General features: G+C 39.5%; 1 protein-coding gene across 4 annotated transcripts in view; it reads left to right on the top strand.

Annotated features, from left to right (window-relative positions):
- Positions 1–15,272, top strand: part of fynb (FYN proto-oncogene, Src family tyrosine kinase b) — a 65,129-nt gene that overhangs the window by 17,630 nt on the left and 32,227 nt on the right. The gene's annotated exons all lie outside the window — the stretch shown is intronic.

The following is a 15,272-nucleotide window of genomic DNA, read 5'->3' as shown; positions in this document are numbered from 1 at the left end:
AGGAGGCTGTGCTTCACAAAAGGTTCGATCCTCTTACTGAAGTAGCTTTCATGGAGTTCCACTCACAGGTCAGCAGATACAATAAGCTAAAAGCTCAGGCATTGTATTCACTTGTGACTTGGAGCTCCATGTTTTCTTGCTGCCTTTGGTAAAGGTCAGTAAGGTCAACCTGTCCCAGTGTCCAGAGACCTGATGTGAGGTCAGCTGCGAACAACGCACTCCATCCCTCCTCTGCTGTAGGCTGTCTGGATTTCATCCTCATCTCCCCTCCACTCTGACTTTTTCACTAGATGAAAACCAGTCTGAGGAATAGACGGAGGCAGAAAGGAAACTTATCCAAATTTCTTCGAGGGAACGGGTTAGTGTGTTCTCAGAGTGAATGCTCTGTGATTGTGCTCTTTTGGAACACGAAGTGCAGACTTTAATTACTGGAAATCTGTGTGGACATTACAAGCTCCCTCTGATTTGGACATTATGATCCATTTTATTATAACTTTGGTTGTAAGTTGTTTTTTGTAGTTTTTTTTTTTTACATTTTATTTTTTGTTTTTGGTTGTGTTTTATTTTGGATATTTAAAATCTCACTTCTGATTAACTATTCTTTACAAAAATGTATTGGTCTTTAAGAGAACAAACTCCCAAAGACCAATAACACTGGGCTTCAAAAATATTTTTTGGAAGCTGTCTTTGTTTTTTCAACTGAATTAGGATTATTTTGCACCACTGAATCCAAAAATGATCCATTTTTCTCAATCAGGTTTTTTTTTGTCAGAAGATCTGATCTTTTGATTAAATTGATTAGATTTTTGTGACGTTATCAGTTTATTTCCATCAATATTTATTATCCAAAAAAAGGTTTTAGGAAGAAAAAAATGTTTTCTAACAGAATGTATTAATTAAATGTTACAAACTTGGATTTCTGTAAATTGAATAACACTGATAAGAACATGTAAATTGAACATTTTGTCTGCATTGTGTAAAATTCTCCATTTCTTTTCTGTCTTAATAGTATCTCTCCTCCTGCTCTTCATTGATCCCAGATTCTCCAGATGTGAGAACAAGTCCTGCATTTTGATGCTCATGTTGTTCAATAATTCAAAAAGAAAAACCAATGTGATTTTTGGATTCATCTCATCAACATGATCCTAAATCAGTCAAAAAACTCCAGAGATTTTTTTTTAGTTAGTGATAATAATATGGTTATCATTAATTAATTTACTAATATTGACCATGGTCTGAAAGCAATAACATTATTATTCCAGGGACAATTAATCGTGGTGATGGGAATTAGAACTGAGTGTGAGTAACTTGATGGAGGGGTTCCAGCTGCGTCTTCCACTCTCAGAAGGTGTATTCGTGATGCGGCGTGTTTCCTGTGTGTGTGCGTGTGTACGCGCGTGTTCATGCATGTGTCGGTGAGCGGCGGTGCAGTGTGGGCCGGTCACCGTTCTGAGTGTGATTCAGCCTTTTTCACAGCGCCAGCCTTTGCTGTGCCACAGTGAAAGGAAAGACGTGTGACAGAAGAAGCCTAGCAGGGCTTTGCAGCGTTAGCACATCAAATGCAGCCCTTCTGTGGGAACCCGGGCCTGAGTGTGTGTGTGGGCTGCATTGTAGCAAAGCTGGTGAGAAGCAGCAAATGAGTCAAAGATTCCTATCATCTTGTACGACTCAGATGCTTCTTGGTGTCTCTGAGAGTTTCCGCTGTGCACAGGAGAAAATCAGCAGACAGCAGAGGTAATTATCCTGGTTTCATCCCGGGCCTGGTGATTCTACCAGCACACACTGGCTCAGCGCTAGCTGGATGTTAGCAGCTCCAGGCCTATGTGTCGCTGTTGTTGTAACCCAGTTTGCCTCATGGTACCGAGATGCAGAAAGAGCAGCACTAATGAAGCTTGTTAAGCGTTGCAACATTATACGGTTACAGAGTATGGCTTCTTCATGTGCTACCGTCTCTCTCCCACCACAACATGAACTGAAATGATCTTCTTCTGACACCTTCCTGTTTCTCCAGACTCATTTTGTGGCTGTCACTGCATGCTGGCAATGAACAAAGTCACCAAGAACTATGATGATCAAAGGAGTGATGGAGACAGAACAAGCTCTCAGTCATTTTCACCTGTGCTTTGAAATGTATGTTTGTAAAGTTTATGGTGGAGTTATATCAGATATCTGTGAAGTGGGAAGGCTTTTAATATGAAAGCTGGATGAAGGAGCAGGAAGGAAGAAAAAATAATTCTGCCACCACCATAAACAGAATCTGAAGGGAAAATAGTCCAAAAAACAAAAACAGCAAGTTGGGGAATAAACTAAACATTACAAGATGTTGTATCTAAGAAATTAAGAAACTGTCCACCTTTGTTTTATTTATTTATTTATTTATTTTTTTTTGTGGAACCTGCAATAAGTTATTCTCTACTTTCTATTAATAATCAGCTTTCATTAAATTATTGTGTTTATTTTGTTGTGGGCAAGTAAAAACATGAAAGTATTTTTGTGCGATAGTGTTCCTTTAACGAGCTGCTAAAGGTTTGGACAGCACTGTCTCTGGAGAGGCCAGGTGATGATGTCATCAGTCTGTGAGCTCATTTCCAGCTTTTCAGGCCAGTGGAGGCACACTGCTTGATGTATTTTAAGGCTACACCTTTTTTGACATCATGGAAAAATCAAAAGGAATCAGGCAAGATAACAGGGGGAGCTTTGTGAAGCTCTACAGGGCTGGTGCAGCCTCCTGGCACCTTCAGGTTCCTGAGGATAAAACTCGCTCATCTGTCCAGCTGTACGCAGATACAAACAGTCTATGATCTTCACTCAGTTGCAGCAGATTTGTTTGGAGCAACAGCCCATATGTTTCTGTCAAGCACAGCAGAGGAAAGGTTCCCCCTGAGTTCAACTTGCATGTCCACAGAGAAGGATTCGATCTGTTTTTTTACACCTGACACCAGGTCAGCGGTGTGTCTTTGAATCCCCAGCGTCGCCCGAAACGCAGGAAGGTTGTCCTGCAGAAAGCACAGCACTCAGCTGGCCGAGGTTGGATGTTTGTGGAGTGTGTCATCTGCTGGTGCTGATTTAAGTGCTGTTTGACTGAGAGTGTTTAGAGTTCAGCTACAGCTCACAAACAGCCGGCTGCTGCAGAACTGTGCCTGTGTTTCTGAGTAGCATCCAGGCTGTAAGTGGCGGTGTGAGGCTCATGTTGGTGTGTGATTGTGCAGATGGTGCAGCACACTAACCTCTTCCTGTGTTACCCTCTCTTTAACACAGACAGGAGACGGCAGGCGCTTCCTTGTAAAACGGAGGCGCTCCTTGTGCTCTTTGCATCGCTGCTGTTATCTTCCATGCTAACTTCTGCAGAGATCAGCAGGGATCTTGCTGCTGTTTGGGTGGCAACTCACTCTGAGATGTTTCAGCAGTTCTGTTGTCGGCTTGCTGCTGCTTAGAGTTTCTGATCTTTCACATCAATGACGTTGTGGACAACTACTTCAACATACAGAGAAGCTCCTGGTCCTCATCATCACCCCTCAGTTTTTCTGATGAGATAATGGGTTTGATTTTTATCATTGATCTTGTCTATTTTTAGAGAAGAGACAAATGCTGACAGATAAGATTCAAATGATTTATGAGCAGGATGAAAATACCAACACCAGATAACTACCAGTGGCTAATGATTTGTCGTTTCTAATCTAATCTCCAGTAAATAAAAGGGTTACTTCACAGTTTGTGGGAAACCTGAACTACATCAGATCACCTTTACAACTCTTACATACTCGGGCGTATTGTGTGTGTTCAAACCGTCTGCACAAACACTGTCTGCAGACAGCTGAGATTTTTTAGTCATATAGTATAAAAACAAATCTTAAGTGGTTACATGAAAAATCAGCAGAAAGACGTCTTTTTTAAGAAAAATTATCAGAGTAATCAATTATTAAAATACTTGTTAGTTTCATCCCTAGTTAAGACCTGCAACTTTTCACACGGACCTCTGCTGCTGTGGAGAAACTCACATGACCCTTTCAGTCAGTGTGTTTGGTCACTTCTCTGCTGCTTCCTCTGATGATTCTGATGGGTTCATTTTTGCATCAGTTATTCATTTCATCACGATTTTAAAACCAACTTTCCTTAAGAAGTGAAAGATCTCCTGGCTGAAGGAGAGCTCTTACACTTTCAGGGTCACAGTAAGGTCATCTGAGCAGATGCAGTGACTGAGGTTCATCTTTCTGAATGCAACAGACGCTTTGGTCCAAGCTGCCCCTGTTCACGCTCTGCTTTGTCATTAAGGTTTATTTACCAGTCACACCACACAGGACTGCAGAGTGGTTCACCACGGTTAAGCACCAACAGGAGAGCACTTTGGCCCGTCAGTAATCAGCCACAGCCACCATCAGCCCCCCACATGTTGGAGGTTTAGTGGTACTGTGGCTTTAATTCTAATTGGGGTGGGGCTGCAGCCATATGCCACCGCCAGTCCCCAGGGGCTAAAGCAGCAGCTTAATGAACATCCCAGCAGGATTTAATGCTGCTTTAGGTCGCTGCAGTGTGTAGTCTGTAGGGGGGGTGAGACGGGCATCCCACCCCAGACTCCATCTTGGTCACCCCTGAGATTCAGGCCCAAACTTAACTTGGATTATTTTGGTCTATGTAGCCCAGAAACTATTTCTCACCAAACTTTAATTACAGATTATGTACAATTCATCCACTCAGGATGAGATAAAAACCAACACTTTGGCTGGGCTGTAACATTTCTATATGAGTGTGGAAAAGAAAAGGTTCACATTTCTGTGTGCATGTTGCTTCCAAAGAGCAAAGGCAGCAAGACTTAGGATGGAAGGGACAAATAACACAATGGATTCCTTGTTTATTTTAAGAATGCTGCAGAAGCAGAAAAAAAAAATCGAGAGTCACACCAATGTGGTGAGATGGATCACAACTGACTGGCTCCTGAAAATGAATCTTAGGAGCCAGTTAGAAATGAGGCAAAAAAAAAAAACACCACAACCATTTTCTGCTGCAAAGCTATAGTTTTCAACATTTTTTTTTCCAAAATAGAAATCAGAAACGTGTGCCGTTTCATTGCTGTGGCCTATAAATAAAACTCCAAACTGCTGAGCTTCCTGGTGTTGACTCAATCTGGTAAACAAAGAGATGAACTTGACCGCAGCACAGAAACCACGTCTGACTCTCAGCGAGGACGTCCAGTCCGCCATCGGTTGTCTGCCCCACACACGACTGCCGCTCTTCAGCCAGAGAATACACAAACACAGCAACACTTCTCACTGCGCTGACTTTCCTTTAACATCTAACGGTTTCAAAATCTATTCGGCTTACTTTCATTTGCTCACTCATGCTGTTAAACTTTGAACCCTGTATGGACTAGTGAAGCTAGTGAGCTTTAGGAGTTCACAACGTTAGATTTTTGGTTGGTAACTGATACCGATACCATAATTTTTTTTCCTGCCCCTAACTACTGAAACTTTGTGGCCCTTTCAACTGTGGAATTAAAATACAACATTATCTTTGTCAATTTATCCTGCTACCAAATTTAAATGCTAAAAAGGAAGCTGAAAATGATGTAACACTTTCAACTTGCATTATGTTTAATGTCAAATTTATTTATGACGTCTACTCTTTCTAAGACAATAACAACACATATTTGACGTTCAGTGCTGCGGACTTCATTGTTACTGGTTTGTCATGTAAAACAACATCTATTATATCTGTGAGTTATTTGATGAAGTGGCCGATGTCCGATATAAAAGTTTACATCTGATATTGGCTGTTGTCGATACCAGACCAATAATATCATATGTGATATTATTGTTCGCTTCATGGGCTGTGTTGTTCTTGAATTCTTTAGTGTTGGTTTATACATATGCTTCATATAAAGCTGCTTTCAACATGTTTTGAAGCCTGTCTAGTGATCAAAGTGAACTTTGGAAGCAGAAGTGTGTAATAAGTTGACTGCACTGAATTTAGATGAGAAACTCAGTGACTAATCTGTGTTACTGCATTTTACGTCATAAAATGTTCCTTTTATTATTTGAAATAGGAACTGAATTATTTATTTGTAGGTTGTTAATGTAGTTTTAATGTTGCACAAAAAAGACTTGAGTGGTTAAATAAAAAACAATTAATTACCCGAATGATCAATAACTAAAATAAACATTAGTTGCAGTCCTGTTAGGTGATTCCATTTTCTCAACTTCAAAAGTGTTGAAATAACATCCTTAAAAATCTTGCAAAAACTGTAGTAGTGATTTGTGTTTTGTGTTGTGTTCAGCCTCATACGCAGCATTTATATGACGCTTGCAGAAGGAAGGCAACATGACCCGATTACCACAAACTTATCTTTCTATCATTGCAACCCTCGCTGCAACTGTTTGTCGTCTGTTTATGCAGCTGCTTGTTCTTATTAAATTGTCTTTACTGATTGGAAAACAACAAATTCTATCAATTTGATTTTGTAGGGATTTGGCAGCTTTTGGTTCACCTTCGTAGTAAGCTTGATCTAGAAATCGAATTTTCTTTTAAATTTTTTTCGTTTCTGTCAAACCAGTTTTTACATTCAACCTTCATATTGTAATAAGATCTGTACACTGCACTGAGCCCCACTGGTTCTTCTACCAAATATTGACTTCTGAACTCTTCCTGAGTTCAAACATTAGTTTTGTTGTTTTATTTGCATTGTTTGAGGTCCGAAAGCACTGCAGCTTTTTTGTTATTTTGACCGTTTCACGTTTTCTGTAAAAAGAAAATAAATATAACATTTTTTCTTGGAATTTCTGAGACATTAACAACATGTTGTTGGTAGTTTATAGAATTAAAAGAATAATGTTAATTTTACTCAGTCATATAACTATACAGAGTAAAATCAGAAAAAATTGGTAATTTTAAGTGGTCTCTTATTTTTTTTTTTTGAAAATATTCTTTTTTTTGTTAACAAAATAAAAATTATGAGTTAAAAAAAATCATACGCATTTTGCTTTTTATTTGGTTTTGTGACAGAATCCAATAAATGCCATCAGCATGCAGTCCTGGAAGTTGACTGGCCATCGTCATGCTGCTCCAGTTCACAGTAATTTATTGACTGACTTTAGAGGCCCGCCATGCTGTTTCTGTAGCCTTGGTGAAAACAAAAGAGTAAACAGCAAGAGACAAAGTAGATACGGCCCCATCTCTCAGGCCCACGACTGCTATAATTAGAGGCTCTGCTTTTTATATGTATATATAAATATAGTCATAATGATACAGTCTGAGGTTTCCTCATATCGCCCCCACCTGAGCACAGGAAACAATCTGTCAAACCATGCCGAAGGTGCAACGCGTCATCCCAGTGGGGGTGCTGACCGAAACTCAGAGCACAGTTTTAGTACTTTTTTTGCTCCCTGGAGGCTGTTTTCAGGACACATGGGGGAGTTTAGCCTCTGGTTTGATTCTATTTTGGGTCTAAATTCTGCTCTTCAACAGAAACAAAACTTACCTAAGCATATAAACAAACGAAGTGACAGGCTGTCACAGTATGCTGTTATTTATAAACATAATAGATTCAGAAAATTGCAGTTCTTTCAAATGAGCTTGATTTTATTGTAAACAGTCCATAAAAAGTCTGCATGTTCATATACAGACCAGAGAGCTCTTACTGCCTCATGCTGATGCCAGGCAGTAAAGATGTTGCCATGTTATTTGAGCTCTTTCTTCCTCAAGCTTTCATTACTGACTGGAGCTGATTCCTTTTCTCCGTCCTTGTAAAGCTAAACTTAAGTGTTTGCAGCCGCTGCCAACATGGGAGACGTTTAGGTTTTCTGGAGACAATGGAAAAAAAAAATATATATATATATATATATATATATATATATATATATATATATATATATTTTTTTTTTTTTTTTTTTTTTTTTTTTTTTTTTCCATTGTCTCCAGACAATGGAGACAATGTCTCCAAAAACCTAAACGTCTCCCATGTTGGCAGCGGCTGCAAACATTGTCTTAAAGTTTAGCGGCTACTTATATATATATATATATATATATATATATATATATATATATATATATATATATATATATATAGTTTCCAGACATGTTTTAATCTGACCAAGAGTTGTGGAAAAAGTTGCATAGAAAACTTTTATGTTGCCTTACCTCACCTAATGCTTTCTGGATGGAGGTTATAACTCCTGTTATAATCACAAAAGTGTTCATTTTCAGACTCGTTTGTTTTTTGTTATTTAATATGTGGGAAACGATAAAAATGACGATGGATGCAAGTTCAACACGCATGTGGTTAATTATCCTCTTACTGCAAATATGCAGCCATGTTCAGGCCTGTCCAAGCATCACACCACTTTACAGTGACCACCGCCATCTTTCCAGAGACTCCACCTACAGGCAGTCACCACGGCAACAACAGAAGAAATGAGAGGGCGACTAGTTCAAACGACCTCTGAACCTCTTCTGTCCTCTGCAGTTCCAGCCATATGACGCTGGTAAAGGGAAGTTGTTTCTCTCCACTGTCGTCGCATGCTTTCTCTCAGTGGAAATTTTTGGTTTTGGGGCATTGATGAAATCAACACTGTCTGATAATCTCTGTCAGTGCTGTTTACATTGTATCCTATATGCATGTATTATATATGATACATTTGTTGGTGCAGATTTTCTGAATTTTGGGAGCTCGGCACCCCGGGGCCCTCAGCAGCCGCCTTATCTGCTTGTGCATTGGACCGGCTCTTTTAAAAGTCATTATTTTCCAAGTGACACTTAATGACAACAGCCATAAACAATCATAAAGACTCCTTTATGTTCATGACACCTGTTATGTCATGTTTATCACAGTCATGTCAGTCTTTATGCACACTCCATTAAATAAAGTGTTACCTGATGAAGTAATTAACTTGTTGCACGGAAAAAAAAAGAAAAAAAAACATTTTCTTTTGTGCAGAGCTGATGGACTTTTGGGTTTTGACCAGCTTGTTCATGCTGTATGCTGGTGCCTTCACCGGCCTTTCATGTAAAAATACAAACGGTAATGTCAGTAATACTCTACTGGATCAGAGTATTTCCTGGAGCTGCAGGAAACTGGGAAAAGTAGCTGCATCTTTCCTGATTCTCAGCATCATGACCCTGGACTCTCCGGCTCCAACATGTCATTTATTTCTTGTATGTCTTGTGTTTGAAGCTCTATTGGCCCTTAATTCAACCCACACACTGCATTGCACCTCCACCCTCCACTCTGGCTGCTCGGGAACGTGGTAACCTAGCAACGGGTTGGGAGAGACAGATCAGTGCATTAGGTCAGTGATGAGCGTCTCACCTGCTGCCAGTCACAGGTAGCCCTGCTTCCTGCTCTTTAAACCGGCACTTTGACCTCTGCTTCTGCTTTCTCTCAGGTGTTCAACCTGTGACTGCAGACATCAAGGCTTCAGTCACACAGAGCTTTTCGTTGGCCGTTGCTGTGCAGAGCAACATGACGACTGAGTCGGCCTGTCACTATGACACCTTCTGCTGGACGATAAATTGTCCCAGTAATCATTACGATAAACGACATCATTTTGAAGTGATATAATGACGATGGCATAATAATGTAAGTTCACACTGTCAGAGTCTAATAAACCTTAATTATGTAAAGAACACTGAGTAAAAAGTCCAACCCACTGGAGTGTATCTGCACTGGAAGATATTTAAAACATCCAAAATAAAACATAACATGTCAGAATACTCTGACATATTATTTGTTGTAAATTGTGAATCCTAATATTAATAAGTGACCTGAAATGGAACTGAACCCTGGTCAGTCCAGAGGTCGGTCCAGAGGTCGGTCCAGAGGTCGGTCCAGAGGCCTACTCAGTCCATTCATAGACAGGAATAGAAGAAGCTTAATATGAGTTTTTTTATTTTACATAATTTGAAGCAGGTGAAGCTGAATCTGGTTTTGGAGTAAGACCTTTTATGATGAGAACCGCTGAAACCCGGTTCAGTTCAGCAGCCAGGCTCTCTGAGCTGAATGGAAACTAAGCATCTGAATCTTCTAACCACATCCTGCAGGCCATGATGACAACCTGACACACTTGTCAGATTGTAGAGCACAGAGTTGCACCTTTTTTAGTTATTTTTTTTTTTTTTTTTACATTTGCACACAGGAAGACGCATCACTCACAACCTGAATTATAACCCCATTTCTTCTCGTCTTTTTTTTAATCAAACATCAGCTCTATTATAGATGAGTCCCACACACAAAGTAAATGATTATTGACATTTTAGTGCCTTAGAAAAGCTTTCTAATAACTTCATGTTTTATTTAATAGACCAACACAAGGAACTCAGCAGAAAGACATTAAAGGAAGACTATGAGAAGTTATGTTTGTTGTAGGGATGAAACGATTATTTGCGTTAATTGTGATGAAATGATTATTGAACTGTTAACTAATTTAGTATTCAATTAACCATCACTAAATGAGGAGAATCTGGGAGTACAGACTATAAAATAGGCCATTTGCTGAAAGAACAAAACACTAAGACAAAACTGTCCAATAAAATACATCCACTTTATATTTGAGATAAAAATTTGCAGACAGTTATATTTTTAACTGTAAATTTGTTCTACCCAGAACTACTCAAGAGGCAGATTTAGCTTCATCTGTTCCAAACTCTGCAAAAATAATATCTTGTTGTTAATCAATTATTATTGGGTTAATAAAAAATAGAAGATCCTCAGCACAGTCCTAAACCATTCTGTTGTCACAGTCAATAGAATGGAGAGCCAGAGGAGGCTCCTGGTTCTGTCCATCACTGTCTGTCTCTACTGACTGATGAAATAGAACCTGCGACCCTGAAAGCTCCCGCTGTGGTTCCTCTGCCCTGAATGTCGGGGAAACTGCAGCGACTCTTTATTGGCTCTGTTTCCTGCAGCGAGCCTTCAGCGCGGCAGCCACCTCAGGAGACTCTCCGTAATCAGAGGACGTCTTCCTGACAGACGGCTTCCCCTTTGTTTTTCACTAAAGTGAATTGAAAAGCAGCACTTGTGATGTTGATCAGCAGGCGTGCTGCTGTCACTCGTCTCTCTCTCCATTCACTCACTGATACGTTCCAGTAGAGTCTGCTGTCAGAATTTAGTTTTAATGAACGGTGTTGTTAGTCTGTTGGAGATTCTCCTCCCTCTAGCTTTTTCCACACAGGGCTGCACATGAAACAGCCTCTGAGCGCCTATAATCTGCTTTCATTTGTTTTCTTCTGGAGAGGTTGCAGCTTGGGACATAAAGTTAGTGGCCAATAAACCAAAAGTGGCTAGTAAAACCTTTCTTGTGTTTTAACAGTAAAAACAAAAAGAAAAAACATTCTGTTATGTGCGGTGTCTCCCTGTTGTTCTGTTATAATTGTGGAATACATATTTCCGCTGGTATATTTGCAAGAACAAGATTTTTAACATAATCCAGTAACGTCTGATTATTTAACATATGATTCATGGACCAATGTGAAAATACAGAATAATCACCCACTAAATTTATTCATATTTTTTTTATTGTTTTCTGAGTAGAATATTATGTTTTTGATACTCTTTACAGAGTAATACCAGTATAATTTGTAGGAGTGCCCCCATAAATTGGCCCCAGTTTCCTTCGTTCTGGACACAGTCTGATACTTGCATGTAAAACTGATCTTATCTTCCTTGGAAAAGGTTTAAAAATCAGCCAATGACCCTGGAAAAATGTTTCCTGGAAACATTTTTCCATTTTTCTTAAGGTCAATGAAAAATCTGCAGAATGTGTAAATTTTTTATGAAATTATTCGATTAATTAGTTACTAATGTAACATTTACCTCCAGTCCCTACTTATATGCTGTGTCTGTGTCGTGGCAGCGACTCAAACTTGGCCCAGACTTTGACTTTGATTCAGACTTAAGCCCAAGAGACTTGAGCTTTCACCTGCAGTCTGAAAGCTGAAGTGAACATCTGTGCATTGCAGTTGGTTTACCGTGCATGCATGATTCTGATTTTACTTCCAAAGTCGATTTACAATTTTTAAAATTAAAATATTTGCATTATTTTTGCAAAAACATAGAGATATTATGTTGTTTTCATCATTTTCTCTGAGTGGTCCTGGTGACAGTGGGGAGGCGCCCATATGAAAATAAGGACCAATATTAATGTCCAATATTAATGTTACTGTTATTGCTGATAACAGATTATCAATATTTCAATACCACACCTTGAAATAAACAGCCACAATAAGCAATAAATTAATTGAGCAATGAATGAATTGCATAATAAATTAGAAAGAGCTCAGAAATGTCCATTCTGATTATTAATATTTTTGAATGGTAGTTTTGTATACAGAGACATCAATAATCCATTTTATTTCTGGTTTTGAATTTGTTTTATTTTGGGATCATTCAAATATCCTCCAGTTAAATGTTGTTTACTAAATTAAAGTTTATTGGTATTTGAGAGGGCAAACTTGCTTTATGATGCCATTTTCAATATATTGCTTTAAATTTTCTCAAAGCAACATTATCATTTATCTCAATAATTATTGAAATAAATGATGTCAGACTTCACCACTGCTTCTCTGCTTCTGTTAAACTTCCACAATCCTTTGCACTACCTCTCTGTCACATAACTAACCTTCTGTCCTGTCCACAAACAAATGGCAACAATATGAAAATACACATCAATTTGTTGATATATTGGACTGATAGCGTGATATTAAAAACGACTAATATCGGGAGATATGTTGTCCATCCCTAGTTGACGATGAAGAATTACATCTTACAGCAGACCTCAAAGTGTGGTTAGAGCATCGTCTCTTGTTGTCTCTGAGGCAAACTTTTAAAAGCAATTGACTGTAATAAACTGATAATTGTCTGTATTTTTGTTGCAATGAAGAGGAAGGGGGAAGCCATTAGTGTTGGTGTTGATTCATCGGGCGCCCAGGGAGATGCAGGAGTGCGGGGCTGCCAGGTCAAGTCTTGGACACGGCTGCATTATTAACAGAAGAACAAAAGGTCAGCTGTCAGCACACGTCTGCAGGGCTCACATCAAGCAGCTCGGGTCATTTCTGGCTCTCTGGCTGACTTGGTTTAGGCCGTTTAATGAAGGCCTGGAGAGCTTACCCCTCACATTTCACACTTTTAGCTTCAATAACAGAGAGCCACACGGAGCACACACAGAGGAAAACATCTACTGAAGATAAGGACAAGGGCATAAAAAATATGTTTATTGGTAAAGTACGTGAATTCATCTCTTCAGAACCATTTTAAAACCTATGAAGCAAATAATTATCTTGATCATTTTCTTCCTCCTTTCAGACTCCAGGTTTGTTTCTGATCATATTGCTCATATTGTTGTAAGCCATGTCAAATTCTTCATGGGTTTTCTTGTTTCTTTTAAATTAAGCTTGAATAAGAACAGAAAACTCAAAATTAGCCTGTGAGTCTTAGAGTTCTAAACACTTTCATTATATGATGACTGAGTGTTTTTTCATATTCATAGCACTTCTATTCCAAGCTGTAGTAATAGATTGTAGAGTAGTTGATTTTAGTACTGTAACTTTATCCTTTTTTATTAAACCTATTTTTTAATTGATTGGAAAATGTGTTACTGATTAAATTAATTGCCATCTCCAGGAGATTTTTCTTAGAATCCCTTGCAATATAACTATTTTATTTATGACAAAAGTTGAATCAATCAAGTTTATTCATGGATCATCTTAAAAACAACAAGATTGACCCAAATGTTTTACAACAGGCACAGAAAACTAAAAAGAGAGAAATGGATTCACTTTGTTAAAGGTCAGGGAGTAAAAATGAGATTTAAAATCAGTTATTGATTGACAGATTGGAGCTGTCTGATATGTAACAGTCTTCAGTCAGAGTCATCCTGAGGTCCCAGTAGAACTGACTGCTACAGGAGATCCTTCCTGCCCACAACCATCAGCATCTACGATTCTTTGAAGTCGTGCATCATCAAGAGTTATTTTCACTCCAAAGTCATCAAGGACATTGTGCTTCGGTCCTGCTAAAGTCTCGGTCCTGCGGCTGACTGTGTTATCAGGAGTTCTGGGAGTCTCCACCTTGGAGGAGTTTTCTTTTCTATTGTCCACATGTGAACTCTTCACCCTGCTGCTGCTGTTTCTGACACTGAGCCATCCTGACACAATGGTGTCATGGCTGACTCCACCTCGCCTTGTTTTGACTGGCAGGAACTGGAAGCCACAAACTCCCCACCCTGGGCATCATCCGGGAAGAGCTGCAAACTGGGGGCAGGAGAGAAAGTTTGGAACAGATAAAGATGAGGAGGTCTGTGTTTCTGTGATCTAAGCTCGGCTTCGCAGCTTCCTCGAGCTGAACTACACTTAAGCAGAGCGGCGGGACAGATTGTTCCAGCTTTGACAGCTTGAAGCCTGTAATCTCAACCAGAAAGCACATGCTGTGCACTAAAATATGTGGAGCATCTTAAAAACATAGATTCATAACAGCCAAATTTGACTTCTTCACCTCCTCAGTGCTTTCTGGCTGCTAGTCTGAAAGCAGGAAGCTGACATTCAGGGCGGGGATGAAAGACGGAGGATCCACTCTTTGACTCTTAATGACGGCTGTTTGAGGCGCTCTCCTGTGGGGGGTTTGGGGTGAAAAAAGTGGGAACGTCATCCTCCCAAACTCTGCTCCACCTGGTGGTGGGATTTATGAAGGACCTGTTCACATCAAGCAGCCGGTCAAATGATCAGGTTTTGAAAATGTATGTTTTTCTAAGAACAAGCCATTCATAACAGTTTTATTTTAATTGTTTTTGTGAGTGAAGCTAACAAAAAAATAAGTTGACTCATCACGTAAATAACCGCAGTACAGAAAGAAAAATGTTTTTTCATAAAATATAAAATTCCAGCTCCTTTCTCCTACTTTACTTTTTCCCCAGAATAAATAAATATATTTATATATCAAACAGAATAAGAACTACTGCGATTTGTAAGTCATTAACTGAGACTGCAGTCCTGCCGTTCAGTTTCAAAAGAATCGGATGGTCCCTGAACGTCACATCACAAGCTCCGCCCATCTGCTCTCGAGACGCTCCAGACTGGAAATGTTTTTATTCTGTTCTATTAGTGCCGTTCTTTGGTCGTAAATCATATCCCTCAGTTGGAGCAGCTGTTGCCAGTTTCCAGAACCGTTATAAATAGAACCGTTTTCCCGCTCGCTCCAAACCAGACGGGCTCCGTTCCGCTGTGTTTAGATGAAGACCCAGGCTGGACCGGACCGGCTGCAGGTGCTGCTGCCGAGCCCGCAGCGTTTCCTC

The sequence above is a fragment of the Poeciliopsis prolifica genome, unplaced genomic scaffold, assembly GCF_027474105.1.
Source record: "Poeciliopsis prolifica strain line A6 unplaced genomic scaffold, Auburn_PproV2 SCAFFOLD020, whole genome shotgun sequence".
NCBI lineage: Eukaryota > Metazoa > Chordata > Actinopteri > Cyprinodontiformes > Poeciliidae > Poeciliopsis > Poeciliopsis prolifica.
Note: the sequence above shows the minus strand (reverse complement) of the source record. Positions and strands in the feature narration are given on the sequence as shown.